Source organism: Xyrauchen texanus, chromosome 35, assembly GCF_025860055.1.
Source record: "Xyrauchen texanus isolate HMW12.3.18 chromosome 35, RBS_HiC_50CHRs, whole genome shotgun sequence".
Classification (NCBI taxonomy): domain Eukaryota; kingdom Metazoa; phylum Chordata; class Actinopteri; order Cypriniformes; family Catostomidae; genus Xyrauchen; species Xyrauchen texanus.
In genome coordinates this window covers 38,626,143-38,640,222 of record NC_068310.1, presented here as the reverse complement: position 1 = coordinate 38,640,222, position 14,080 = coordinate 38,626,143, and the positions used below count along the sequence as shown (strand labels likewise).

The window sequence follows — 14,080 nt, the reverse complement described above, 5'->3', positions numbered from 1 at the left end:
TACAGTACAGTGTAACCTGTGTGTAGTCGACGTTTTTAGTAGTCTTTTCCTTTGGTTTTACATGTACATGTTTTATTTGGACATTTCCCCATGGCAATACCATAGTTTTGGACATGTAGAATGGTAAAACATTGTTTTAGGATATTTCCCATGGCAATATGGACATGTTTTTGGACATGTGGAATGGTAATATCGTGTTTTTGGACATGTACCATGGCAATATCATAGTTTTGGACATGAGAAATGGTAAAACCATGTTTATTGATATTTTTTGGGCAATACCATATTTTTAGACATGTAAAATGGCAATTCCATGTTTTTGGGACATTTACTCGTAATAATACCATGATTGTTCCATGGATCTGCATTATAATGTTTGACGTACTAACCTTGGAGTACCATGTCAGTATTATGGTATATTCATATGGTAATTATTCAGTACAATGATATTACCATCCGACTGTACCATGGTGTCACCAGTCATTTTTGTTATGGTGTTGTGTGTGTGTGTGTGTGTGTGTGTGTGTGTGTGTGTGTGTTTGTTTATGTATGTATATATATATATATGCACACACAGTATGTGTTTGATAATTGTAATGCAGGTTATTGACAGTGCAGCATGTACAGGGTGTTTATTTAGTGTTATTTAGCTCGATGCGGTCTAACACACGCCTTTCATTCCACGTGATGCAGTGAGAACACACACTGCCCCGGGGTGTTCGCAGGAGCCCAGCCCTCTGTCCCACCTGAGGTACTGTGTGTACAGCCGCTTTTACTTTCTCCTGCGGGCAGGACAGTGTCTTCAGCTACTGAGGGACGGGTGGAGACCTGTAACATGATGTTTTCTTATTCTGCATCATGTATAGCTTCAGTGCGGAGTGAGCATGCTGCTCAATATATATATATATATAATTAATGTCTTACTCATAAAGTTTTAGGAAGTGCTCATGTACCACTTGGTCATGGAGTTCTTTGAAGTAAGATTTGAACTCCACTGATGTCACAATGTGAATTGGATAAGTCAATTGTCAGACACAATGTAACATTCTAAATACTATTTGTTGAATGCGTCTCATTTCTAAGTGTTGCCGTTGGCTGTTTAGCATGTAATGGCTTAATATGTTGTCTGTACCGCTTTAACAGCCACACCTAACTTCCCATTAACTCATTAACTCACTGTGCAATAGTCAATGTTATATTTCACTAAGTGGACGGCACATGTGCTGGTTTTCAATTCCATCATCTCTCAGTTCTTCGATATTTTTGGGGTCTTGAATTTCAGTCTGGTTTGATTTGCATGTGAGGTCGGTTGCCGGGTATCTGCACGGCTCTCAAACACACAACTTGGCAACCGGACAATATTTGGTCACCAATTATTTCTTCTTGTTTGGCTTCTGTCTCCAGCACCATTAAGCTCCACATCACGGCTGATTTGATGTTGCGTGTGGGGTTTTGTTTTTACTGAAGTAACTTTCATTGAGCAGTGGATGAATATATCTTTCCCTGACTGCCAATCTGATGGTTTTGGGTTCATTTGGACTGAATTTACACGACTTTCTTAAGACGTTTGAATTTTAATTGCTGTATTCCAGGTCTGAAAATGACCTTTGTAGACCGTGTGAACCCTGTAGATTAGGATCAGTGCCACTCTGTTCATCCACATCCAAGCAAACAACCTTTATGTAACTGATAGTGGGTTCAGGGGTGACAGATGCACTAAAACTACAATATAATATGGACATGTACAATGGTAAAACCATGTTTTTTTGGACATTTACCATGGCAATACCATATTTGTAGACATGTACAATGGTAAAACATTGTTTTAGGATATTTACCATAGTAATATGGACATGTTTTTGGACATGTAAAATGGTAATATCATGATTTTGGACATGAGAAATGGTAAAACCATGTTTTTTTTGGACATTTCCCCATGGTAATACCATAGTTTTGGACATGTAGAATGGTAAAACATTGTTTTAGGATATTTATCATAGTAATATGGACATATTTTTAAACATGTAGAATGGTAATATCATGTTTTTGGACATGTAGAATGGTAATATCATGTTTTTGGACATGTACAATGGTAAAACATTGTTTTGGGACATTTACCATAGTAATATGGGCATGTTTTTGGACATGTAGAATAGTAATATCATGTTTTTGGTTACAGTTTTAACCACGTCAACAAATCTTTCCTCTGGAAATCACCAACATTTATTTGATGTCATTTTAACTCAGTTTTTAATATCATTGCTGCGCTACACTTAAGTCTCCAAAACGAACCTTTAATCAACTGATGGTGATGCGTGAAGTTCACACGGGTGTCCTGGCGGGGTAACACAGGTGGCGTTCACCACATTCAATAGCAACATGTTCCGCTAACGTTTGACAACAACAAAGTGCCACAATGTTGCATGTCTTCAATTTGAACAGTAACAGTAACATTGTTTTGTCATTCCAAACCTCTAAAACTTGCTTTTAAAGTGTGCTTGTCATATGTCACTCTTGCTTTGATGTGTTCAGACATTTTTAAGTGTGACTGAAGTGTCCAAATACGTTTAGAGCCATTGTATAATTATATCTAGTAGGTTCATTTCTGGTTAACATTAAACAAGTCTGTCTGGTGTCTCGACGTTTGATTACATTCTTGTGTCTTGGTGTTCTTGTAAGTTTAAGTCTCTCTTTGTGTGTGTTAAACCTAAATGTCATCAAACTATTTGTCACCTTTAGAAACATGGATTTACTGTAGATGTGCCGATCGCAAACAAAACCTCTCCAGCCTAAATCCGCTCTTTTTATTAGCCGTTGTGACAAACTCTTACTTCGACAAACTGAAATGAAGATATCAGCGTAATCTATGTAGAGCAGTTGCTGAGAGCTAACGCTAAAGCTAGCTCTCCAAATGCCTGAACATGCATCTGAAATGTGATCTTTCACTAATCATTGACTTATTGTTCAGCCAATTACACGTGTAACTTCCAAGGGCGTAATGGAAGATAAGTGGTCAGAGATGCAGCACATGTTAGCAGAGCGCTAGTTCTGAAGCGCTTGTGAATGTTAACAAAAGGCCTGAATGCATCAATCCCAGCTGTGCTGATAGTTCCAGTGTAACACCTGAGCTTTGCTTTTATCCAACTGTTTGATATAAAGCCAAATTCTCACACGGGTTCCAGTGTTTTCTGGATTAGCTGCTAACTTCATCTGTTTTATAGGAGGAAAATAAGTAGGTACGAACAGTCAATGTACCAACAATCCTCAAACTACAGGATCTGAATACAATTCGGTGAATGCTAGTTTCAGATGATAACTGGTTGTACGTGGTCATTAGCTGTTTCAAGCTGATTGTTGTTAATTAGCTGGACTAGCTCAGATTTTGGTCATGCTAGTTAGAGATGGTGGACCACCTTGGAACAGCAACAAACCAGCTACAATGTTCCAGGGTGGTTTACACTATATGGTTGATTAGCTGGACTACCAGTCTGTGGACCTAGGTCAGACCAGGTAGACCATCTTGGTTTAGGCTAGTTACAGCTGGGATACCACCTTGGACAAACAACAAACCAATGGCCTTTTCCCAAAAACAGCCTGACCAAGATGGCGTGAGCTGACTTCTCTTGTGCCTAATCTCGCATTCTTACTCAAACTCCTTATTGACAAGATCGTCTTCACCATGCTACAGCGTCTGCCATCTCCTAGCAACAGCAACCAGCTGTTGTTTGGAATTTGTCCAGGAGGAGGGACATTTACCGGAATTCCAATGGAATGAGTCATGGTTGCATGGCAACAGAGATTTTGGCAACGGAAGATTTTCTTAGATTTACTAGTTTTTGGTCTATACTCGCCAGTAATTGGAAATCAAGACTTGGATCGTTTATCCCGAAAGAAGCTAACTTAATGGAAACTAGAGGCAGACCGATATATTGGGTTTACAGATTAATCAGGGGCGATAGTCGCTTTTGTACATTTACATTTATGCATTTGGCAGATGCTTTTATCCAAAGCGACTTACGTGCCCTTATTACCCCCAGAGCAACCTGGAGTTAAGTGCCTTGCTCAAGGACACAATGGTGGTGGCTGTGGGGATCAAACCAGCAACCTTCTGATTACCAGTTATGTGCTTGAGTCCACTACGCCACCACCACTTTACTTTTTAAAGCGGTTATCGGCCGAACGCCCCTCCGCTTTTCTGGCAGCAAATGGGGACACTCCTCCGCCCCTGGCAGCGGCCCTTCTGCTCCGGGCAGTCGGAGAGTTTCTTCCCTCCTCCCCTCGCGGACGGCGGTCTCCCTCGACCCCTCCGCGTCTCTGGGGATGGCAGGGCACTCCTCCGCCCCCGGCAGCGGCTCCCTCGCTCCAGGCGGTCGGGGTATCCAGTCCCCACTTGCCCCGCGGACGGCGGCCGTTCCCCGCATCCGGGCGGTCGGGCTACTCCGTCACCCGGCAGATGGCAGCGGCGCTCCACTGGGTGGACGGCAGTGTCGAGGACTCTGCAAGGGGCATCCCTCCTCCTTCCCGGGCTTTCGGCACCAATGTAACACAGTTAAAGGATGGGCAAGGAGGAGGCGAGAACCGGCTTGTCAACATAAATAATATTTTAATGAGAAACTTAAAACAAGGACATAAACACACACATGACGGACATGCCCGTAATTCTCTCTCTCTCTCGAACCATCGTCACCGGCCGCCTTTATCCCTCGCGCGCCTCATCAGGCCGATTGGGGACTGGGCGCGCGATATTCCGACCCGGCGCCGCCCCCCCTCCGCTCCACATTGCTCATCAATCATTTTTCTGGTTATTAGTAGGATTTTGGAACTGCTTCTGGGATTTATTTTGGAGCCTCAAAGGTTTGAGCCTCAAACCTTTGCACTTCATTGTATGGAAATACCCCAAAATTCAGCCGATTAATCGGTTTTAGGCTTTTCCCCCATCTTAGTCCAAAATCCACGATCGGTCGACTTCTAATGGAAACTTGAATATCTAGAAGTTCTAAACATCAAAGGGTAACTTTGATGATTGTAACACCACCCGACTGATGGATCAGTTATGACGTTATTTTAACATTGTGGGCGGCTGTGGCTCAGTTGGTGGAGCGGGTTGGACACTAATCGCAGGGTTGGTGGTTCGAATCCCGGCCGACACGACTCCACATGGTGAAGTGTCCTTGGGCAAGACACTGAACCCCAAGTTGCTCCCAATGGCAGACTAGCACCTTTTATAGCAGCTCTGCCGCCATTGGTGTATGAATGTGTGTGTGAATGGGTGAATGAGATGCCGTGTGAAGTGCTTTGAATACCGTTAAGGCTTAAAAAGGTGCTAAATAAGTCCAGACCATTTACCATTGTTCTTACTTTTACGGGAACCAAGAGCAGGTTTTGGCATGTTGAAAGGCCTGTGGATCTATAAAGCCGACTCTACGCTGGTTATTCAGTGTTTTAATGAATTTATCAGTGTTTTGTTGGTAATAATAAACCAGCTTTCTTTTTATCTTAACCCATGCCTGACCGTAATCCATAACCGTAAGATAACTGTAAATTGCTCCACCTTTACAAGGAAGTGTGTAGCACAATGCGGTGTATGTAACAGAATAGAGAAAGTGGAATTGAAATGGCATGTTTTGTATCCGAAAGCACTTCACCTCTTAAAACTAAGAGCAACACTTAAACAACCCCACCCAAGCGCGCACACACACACACACACACACACACACACACACACACACACACACACACACCCTGCTAGTGAAGGTGTGTATTCTGGCTGACAGCCACTGACTGAGTTCACCCCCCCCCACCCTCACACACCCTGATCCCAGAATGCCTTTCACCTGCATACCTCAAGACGCTGTCACAGAACTTTGTACAGATGTGTTCTTGTGTCGGACACATGACACAACACACACCTCGTGTTTGGACACAAACTCATTAAGAAATGAGTCAAAGCAAGTGTCATTTATTTCAAAACAAAGATGTGTTATGACTAAAGATGCAGCATCAGTATCGTCCGATGTGTGCGGAAGAAGATGCCGATGATCAGGCGATTATTTGCAGGTGTCCGGATTAGTGTGTGACAGGACAGTTTCCGTTTGTGAAGTTAAAACTGTAAGATTACTCATTAGAGCTCGACACCGTGAGGAATATGATGAGATGTTAAAGTTAAAGATGGTTCAGTTAGTGTGAGTTAACAATGTGCTTTTTCGTTTCAGTGTTTTGTTTAAAACTGAAACAGCGTCTCTGAAAGACGGAAGACGTGTAGAGACAAGACACTGAAGTTATTATTTAAATTCCTGTCGAAGTGTGTCATTAATTATAGTGATTTCAAACACAATTACATAAACTATCTGTATCAGCAGAAGTGTGATTGTGAGTGTGTGTGTGTGTGTGTGGAAAGCCCCATTAATTTTACTGATGTCTTTTAAAAGTTATTGCATGTGCAGTGAGCAGTCAACCAGAGAATCTCACACACACACACTGATGTGTGTTTGGCAAGGGGATGGGGGTCACACACTGCAACATACCCAAACACTGTTACTAACCAAAACACAATAAAGCCGTGTTCGGTTCAGTGTGAGTGTGAGTGTCCGCTCATCTGCCGCGGCTGGCGTAAGTTACTCAATATCTGTTTCAAACTCTCGTCTAATGTGTGAAACTGAAGAAATACTGCCAGTGTTACTTTAAGTGTTCTAGAGACGACACAAGCAGAGATTGTGGATTGTGTTTTTCAGTGTTGTGAAACCTTTGAAAGGGTTTGTGCGATACGTTCCCATGAGTCTAACGGCTGAGACACAAACAGGTTTTGAGTTCGCTGTGTGATGGATTAAGCAGGACAATATTTGCTCAGTTCAGTTTCTCAACAGGCGTTCAGATATTAGATGACTGGAGTTTATTATGTGAGATTTGAGGTTAAATATCAAAAACTAATTCATCAACACATGCAGAAACTGTGTCTGTCCACCTGTCTGTCTCCTCGTCTGTCCACCTGTCTGTCCACCTGTCTGTCCACCTGTCTGTCTCCTCGTCTGTCCACCTGTCTGTCCACCTGTCTGTCTCCTCGTCTGTCCACCTGTCTGTCTCCTCGTCTGTCCACCTGTCTGTCCACCTGTCTGTCTCCTCGTCTGTCCACCTGTCTGTCCACCTGTCTGTCTCCTCGTCTGTCCACCTGTCTGTCTCCTCGTCTGTCCACCTGTCTGTCCACCTGTCTGTCTCCTCGTCTGTCCACCTGTCTTTCTCCTCGTCTGTCCACCTGTCTGTCCACCTGTCTGTCTCCTCGTCTGTCCACCTGTCTGTCCATCTGTCTGTCTCCTCGTCTGTCTACCTGTCTGTCTCCTCGTCTGTCCACCTGTCTTTCTCCTCGTCTGTCCACCTGTCTGTCCACCTGTCTGTCTCCTCGTCTGTCCACCTGTCTGTCCATCTGTCTGTCTCCTCGTCTGTCTACCTGTCTGTCTCCTCGTCTGTCCACCTGTCTGTCTCCTCGTCTGTCCACCTGTCTGTCCACCTGTCTCTCAATCAACGCGGTGGAGTTGGGGGTTGTTGACTCATGCAGATGTAAAGGCATGTCTCTCTCCCATCTCTCCATAAAAGTACATGTTATATTTATATTTGTGTCTGTCAACAGTGTGTTGGAAGTGAGTTTAGGAATCCTGCAGAAAGTGTCTGATCAGAGAAACATCCGGGATAATCCACGTGAACCAACAGTGAGTACAAACACACACACAACGTTATAAAAACGTTTAATGATAAGTCATTAACAAACATTGTAACAGATCAGTAGATATGACATCATGTTCATCGGTTTCATGACCACTGATATGTAGATGAAGTCATGATGAAGTCATGATGAAGTCATGATGAAGTCATGATGAATTAATGATGAATTAATGATGAATTAATGATGAATTAATGATCTGTTAAGTATTATGTCATGATTTAATGTTAAAGCGTTATTATTGTTGTTATTATTGTGTTCCTGAAACACACACTTGCACGAGAGATCGATGCATGTGTCATTTGTGCATGTGAGATGAACATTGTTGCATCATGATTTATGTGTCCGTTTGTTTAAGGAACCAGTCAGACTAAATAACCAGCTTCAACACAAAGAGGGGGTCTGATCCCAGCATGCTTTGCTATTGTGTGTGTGTGTGTGTGTGAGTGTGTGTGTGTGTGTGTGTGTGTGTGCGTGTGCCTGTGGGTGTGTGTGTGTGTGTGTGTGTTTGTTTGTGTGAGTGTGAGAGTGTGTGTGGGTGTCTGTTTGTTTGTTTGTGTGAGTGTCTGTGTGTGGGTGTGTGTGTGTCTGTGTGAGTGTGTCTGTGGGTGTGTGTTTGTTTGTTTGTTTGTGTGAGTGTGTCTGTGAGTGTCTGTGGGTGTCTGTTTGAGTGCATGTGAGAGAGAGAGAGAGAGAGAGAGAGAGAGAGAGAGAGAGAGAGAGAGAGAGAGAGAGAGAGAGAGAGAGAGAGAGAGAGAGAGAGAGAGAGAGAGAGAGAGAGAGAGAGAGAGAGAGAGAGAGAGAGAGAGAGAGAGAGAGAGAGAGAGAGAGAGCTGATCTCTGTGTAAACACAACCCTTCTTCGTTTGAGGGTGATAGATGAGGGATAACTAGCCAGACAGGAAACTCTATCATTATTCACAGTTGTTCATCTCATCCCTCTTTCTTTCTTTTGACTGTTTGTTTGTCATTTGAACATTTGTTTCATTTTCATTTGATTCAGCTTTTATTTGCTTTGTTTTTTTGTCCTTCATTTGTTTCATTTTTCATTTGCTCTCTATCGTTTGTCTGTTGTTTCATTTGCTAATTTATCTATTTTTCTTTCATTTGTTTCTTCTTTTCATTTGTTTCATCTTTTGTTTGTTCTCTTGCATTCATTTTGTTTTCGTTTGTCCATTTCTTTCATTTTTATCTTTCATTTGCTCTCATTCGTTTGTCTGTTCTTTAATTTGCTATTTTATTCTCTTTTGTCTGTCTTTTGTTCGTTCTTACATTTGTTTCATCTTTTGATTCTTTTGTTCTTTTTGTCTTTTTGTTTGTTGTTTCATTTGTTTCATCTTTTGATACTTTTGTTCTTTTTGTCTTTTTTTGTTGTTTCATTTGTTTCATCTTTTGTTTGCTCTATTTGTTTTGGATTTGTTTCATCTTTCATTTGCTCTCTTTCATTTTTCTGTAGTTTAATTTGCTAATTTATTCCTTTTTCTATCTTTTTGTTCTTTTTCTTGCATTTATTCAATTTATCTGGTTTGATCTTTTATTCTGTCTTTGGTTTGTTTGACTTGTTCTGTCTTGCAGACATTCCATCATATATCTGTTCTTTCTATCATTCTGTCATTTGTTCATTATCTTTCTTGTTTTGAAAGCCATAAACCGTGTTTGGCCACTGTAGTTTTGAGAACAGATCTGTCCTGATCTCACTCTTCTATAATCGCTCATTCTTGCAGCTGTTACGGCCGAATTAACTTCTTAAAATGAGACTAATTTGCATATTACTCTGTTAATGCTTGTTAGTTCTCTTTGTTTTGTGTATGACAGGAATAGCGTCTGTCAGTAAGTCCCACATTCATGTGTGTGTGCGTGTGTGTGCGTGTGTGTGCGTGCGTGTGTGTGCGTGCGTGTGTGTGACTGTGTGTGTGTGTATACGTGTGTGTGCGTGCGTGTGTGTGCGTGCGTGTGTGTGCGTGCGTGTGTGTGACTGTGTGTGTGACTGTGAGTGTGTGTATGTGTGAGTGTGTGTATGTGTGAGTGTGTGTATGTGTGAGTGTGTGTATTTGTGTGTGGGTATATGTGTGAGTGTGTGTGTGTGTGTGTGTGTGTGTATGTGTGAGTGTGTGTATGTGTGAGTGTGTGTATGTGAGTGTATATGTGTGTATTTGTGTGTGGGTATATGTGTGAGTGTGTGTGTATGTGTGTGTGTGTGTGTGTGTGTATGTGTGAGTGTGTGTGTGTGTGTGTGTGTGTATGCGTGTATGTGTATGCGTGTGTGTGTGTGTGTATGCGCGTGTTTGCGCGTATGTGTGTGTGTGTGTGTATGTGTGCGTGCGTGTGTGTGCGTGTGTGCATGTGTGCGTGTGTGTGCGTGTGTGTGCGTGTGTGTGCGTGTGTGTGCGTGTGTGTGCGTGTGTGTGCGTGTGCTGTGCGTGTGTGTGCGTGTGTGTGCGTGTGTGTGTGTGTGTGTGTGTGTTTAGCAGGGTTCTTTCAACAAATATAAAATTCAAGTTCAAAAGTCCTGATATTCCAGGATTATTCCAAGGGTGTGTCTTTCCTCCTTCCAGGAAATTTGTGTAGAACGTTTTGCTTGCCAGGTCTGTTCTTCATTGTGACGTCCTTTTGGGTTTGGCATTTTTTTTCTTCATACATAATGATTTGTGCATAATCTTGCCTTCGAAACCAGAATTAGCCTGGTCCATGTTTCAGCACCAACTCAGGTTGGTACTTGATTTGGACAGTCACACAATACCATCAGCACAGTTGTAAAGGAATTGCTTGATTCCCTTGAAAGACATAAAATTCAAACCGAAACTAAATTTTATTAACACGATATCTTTATAACTAAGCAATTTAATCCAGACCAAACAAAAGTCATTTTTGTTTGTCCAGTCTTAAGCAATGTTCTTGAAATAGGGGAAATTCAGATAATAAACTTTGAACCATTAAATCATAAACAAAATAAAACTGAGGAAACAATACAGTAAATGTAACAATTGTGTAATCGGAAGTGTCCAAAAGTTTTTTCCCACACAGATGTCACATGAGTTGATCCAAGATGGCGGCGCGGTAGCTCGCAGCGGCCACTCCGGATCCAAAATGGTGCTATTTTTGTCACTTAGCCCGACTTTTACGACACATGGACTTCGGAGCAACCGGTGTTCGTGTCTACCATCGCCAGACACTGTTAAAATATAAGATTCATTCAACAACCAAGTTGCATGATGACCTGCAGGAGACGCTACGCATACTCGGCTTGCTGCGGAGACCAGGCCTCCAGTCCTCAGCGTCGCCTGATGCCGGTGGCCGGGGGAGGGGACGTCGTAAGCGGTGTGCGAGGAAGCGAAAGCGCGGTAAGAGGGCGGGGGTCCATGCTAGGCTAAAAACAAACCCTAGCCAGCCGGCTCTCCCGTCTATCCTGCTCTCCAATGTTTGCTCCCTGGACTATAAGCTGGACTACATCCGACTCTAGCAGACTACGCAGCTTGAGCTTAGAGACTGTTGCGTCTTTGTTTTCACAGAGACGTGGCTCAGCGACAGAGTAACGGACACCGCCATTCAGCTAGACTGGCTCGTTTCGTGCCGACAGAAATACAGCTCTCTGCGGTAAGACTCGCGGTGGTGGCTTGTGTGTTTACATCAACACGGAATGGTGCAAGGACTCTATGCTAGTCTCTAGCTACTGCGCATGGCTGGTGGAGCTTGTGACTGTTAGATGCAGACCTTTTTATTTACCACGGGAATTCACCACTGTTACCGTAACTGGAGTTTACGTTCCCCCCAGCGCTAATGCTAAGGAAGCGCTCTGTGAACTGTATGGGGCTATGAGCGAACTGCAGAACGCTCACCCCGACGGACTGTTTATTGTCGCCGGAGATTTCAACCATGCGAATCTCAAGACAGTGCTCCCTAAATTCCATCAGTATGTGGACTTTGCAACGAGAGGGGCGAACGCGCTTGATCTTGTTTACGCAAACATCCCAGGTGCGTACCGGGCGGAGCCCCGCCCCCACCTCGGCTACTCAGACCACATCTCTGTTATGCTAATTCCAGCATACAGACCGCTCATCAGACGCACAAAACTGCTCCAGAAGCAGGTGAAAACCTGGCCAGCAGGAGCCGTCTCTGCTCTTCAGGACTGTTTTGAGTGTACTGAGTGGCACATGTTTAGGGAGGCTGCAACATATGGCGACTCTACCAACTACCAACACACGGCATCAGTGACCAGCTCCATCAGCAAGTCCATTGATGATGTCACTTTCTCCAAGACCATCACCACACGCTCCAACCAGAAGCCGTGGATGACTGCGGAGGTGTGTGCGCTGCTGAGGACCCGAGACTCCGCCTTCAGAGCAGGCGACAAGGCTGCCCTAAGAACCGCAAGGGCCAAACTGTCCCGGGCAATCAGAGAGGCAAAGCGTGCACAAGCCCAGAGAATCCACAGTCACTTCCGGGACAGCGGCAACACATGGCGCATGTGGCAGGGTATCCAGGCCATCACCAACTACAGGACAACATCAGTTGCCTGTGACAAAGATGCCTCCCTTCCAGATGCGCTGAACGACTTCTACGCTCGGTTTGAAGTGCAGAACGATGTGGTGGCGAGGAAGACCACCCCTCCTCCCAACGACCAGGTGCTCTGTCATACCACAGTTGATGTGAGGAAAACTCTACGTAGAGTCAACCCACGGAAGGCTGCTGGACCAGACAACATTCCTGGCAGAGTGCTCAGAGGATGTGCAGACCAGCTGGCAGATGTTCTTACCGACATCTTCAACATCTCTCTGAGCAGCGCCGTCGTTCCGACTGGCTTCAAGGCCACCACCATCATCCCCATGCCAAAGAAGTCTTCATTGTCCTGCCTCAATGACTACCGTCCCGTCGCACTGACACCCATCATCATGAAGTGCTTCGAGAGGCTCGTCATGAGGCACAATAAGACCAAGCTGCCCCCCTCACTAGACCCACTGCAGTTTGCGTATCGTCCAAACCGTTCAACGGACGATGCCATCACCACCATCCTCCATCTGGCCCTCACCCACCTAGACAATAAGGACTCATATGTTCGAATGCTGTTCATAGACTTCAGCTCCGCATTCATACACAATCATTCCCCAGCACCTGATTGGAAAGCTGAACCTGCTGGGCCTGGACACCTCCCTCTGCAACTGGATCCTGGACTTCCTGACTGGGAGACCTCAGTCAGTCCGGATCGGGAACAGCATCTCCACCACCACCACACTGAGCACTGGGGCCCCCCAGGGCTGTGTGCTCAGTCCACTGCTGTTCACTCTGCTGACTCACGACTGTGCAGCAATGCACAGCTCAAACCACATCATCAAGTTCGCCGATGACACGACCGTGGTGGGTCTCATCAGCAAGAACGACAAGTCAGCATACAGAGAGGAGGTGCAGCGGCTAACGGACTGATGTAGAGCTAACAACCTGTCTCTGAATGTGACAAAACAAAAGAGATGGTTGTTGACTTTAGGAGAGCACAAGGTGAACATACTTGTACTGATGGCTGGCAACAGCTGGCACATACTAACACCTTAGCAACACCCTGGTAACCATCCCACAACACTCTAGTAACCACCCACAACACTCTAGTAACCACGCACAACACCCTAGTAACCACCTAGCAATGCTTTAGTAACCAGCCACAACAACCTAGCAACCACCTTGTAATACATTAGCAATGTCCTAGCATCCACTCACAAACCCTAGCAGCTGTTTACTAACACCCTAGTAACTATACTTGTACTGATGGCTGGCAACAGCTGGCATATACTAACACCTTAGCAACAACCCACAACACCCTATTAACACCCTGGTAACCATCTCACAACACTATAGCAACCACCCACAACACTCTAGTAACCATGCACAACACCCTAGTAACCACCTAGCAATGCTTTAACAACCAGCCACAACAACCTAGCAACCACCTTGTAATGCATTAGCAACATCTCAGAACACCTAATCGACCATATAGCAATGCCCTAGCATCCACTCACAATATCCTAGCGGCTGTATACTAACACCCTAGCAACCACTCACAACAAACTATTAACCACCTAGCAATGCTTTAGCATCCACCCACAACGCCCTAGCTGCCATTAAGTATAGCCCTAGAAATCACCCACAACACCCTATTAACTACCATGCAACACTTTAGCAACCATTTAGTGCACATAAGCAACCATATAGCAATGCCCAAGCAACCACTCACAACATCCTTTTAGCTGTATAGTAACACACAAGGAACCACCCACAACACCCTAGCAACCACCTAACAATGCATTAGCAACCTCTCAGAACACCTAAGTAACCAGATAGCAATGTCCTAGCAACCACTTACAACACCCCAGCTGGCATATAC

At 44.4% G+C, this 14,080-nt stretch overlaps 1 protein-coding gene across 1 annotated transcript in view; it reads left to right on the top strand.

Moving 5' to 3' along the window:
• The window catches only part of LOC127628904 (cingulin-like), a 45,382-nt gene that overhangs the window by 2,912 nt on the left and 28,390 nt on the right, over window positions 1–14,080 (top strand). The window contains exon 2 of the mRNA XM_052105870.1: window positions 7,622–7,700. The gene's annotated coding sequence lies outside the window, so the exon portion shown is untranslated. The remainder of the gene's footprint in view (window positions 1–7,621; window positions 7,701–14,080) is intronic.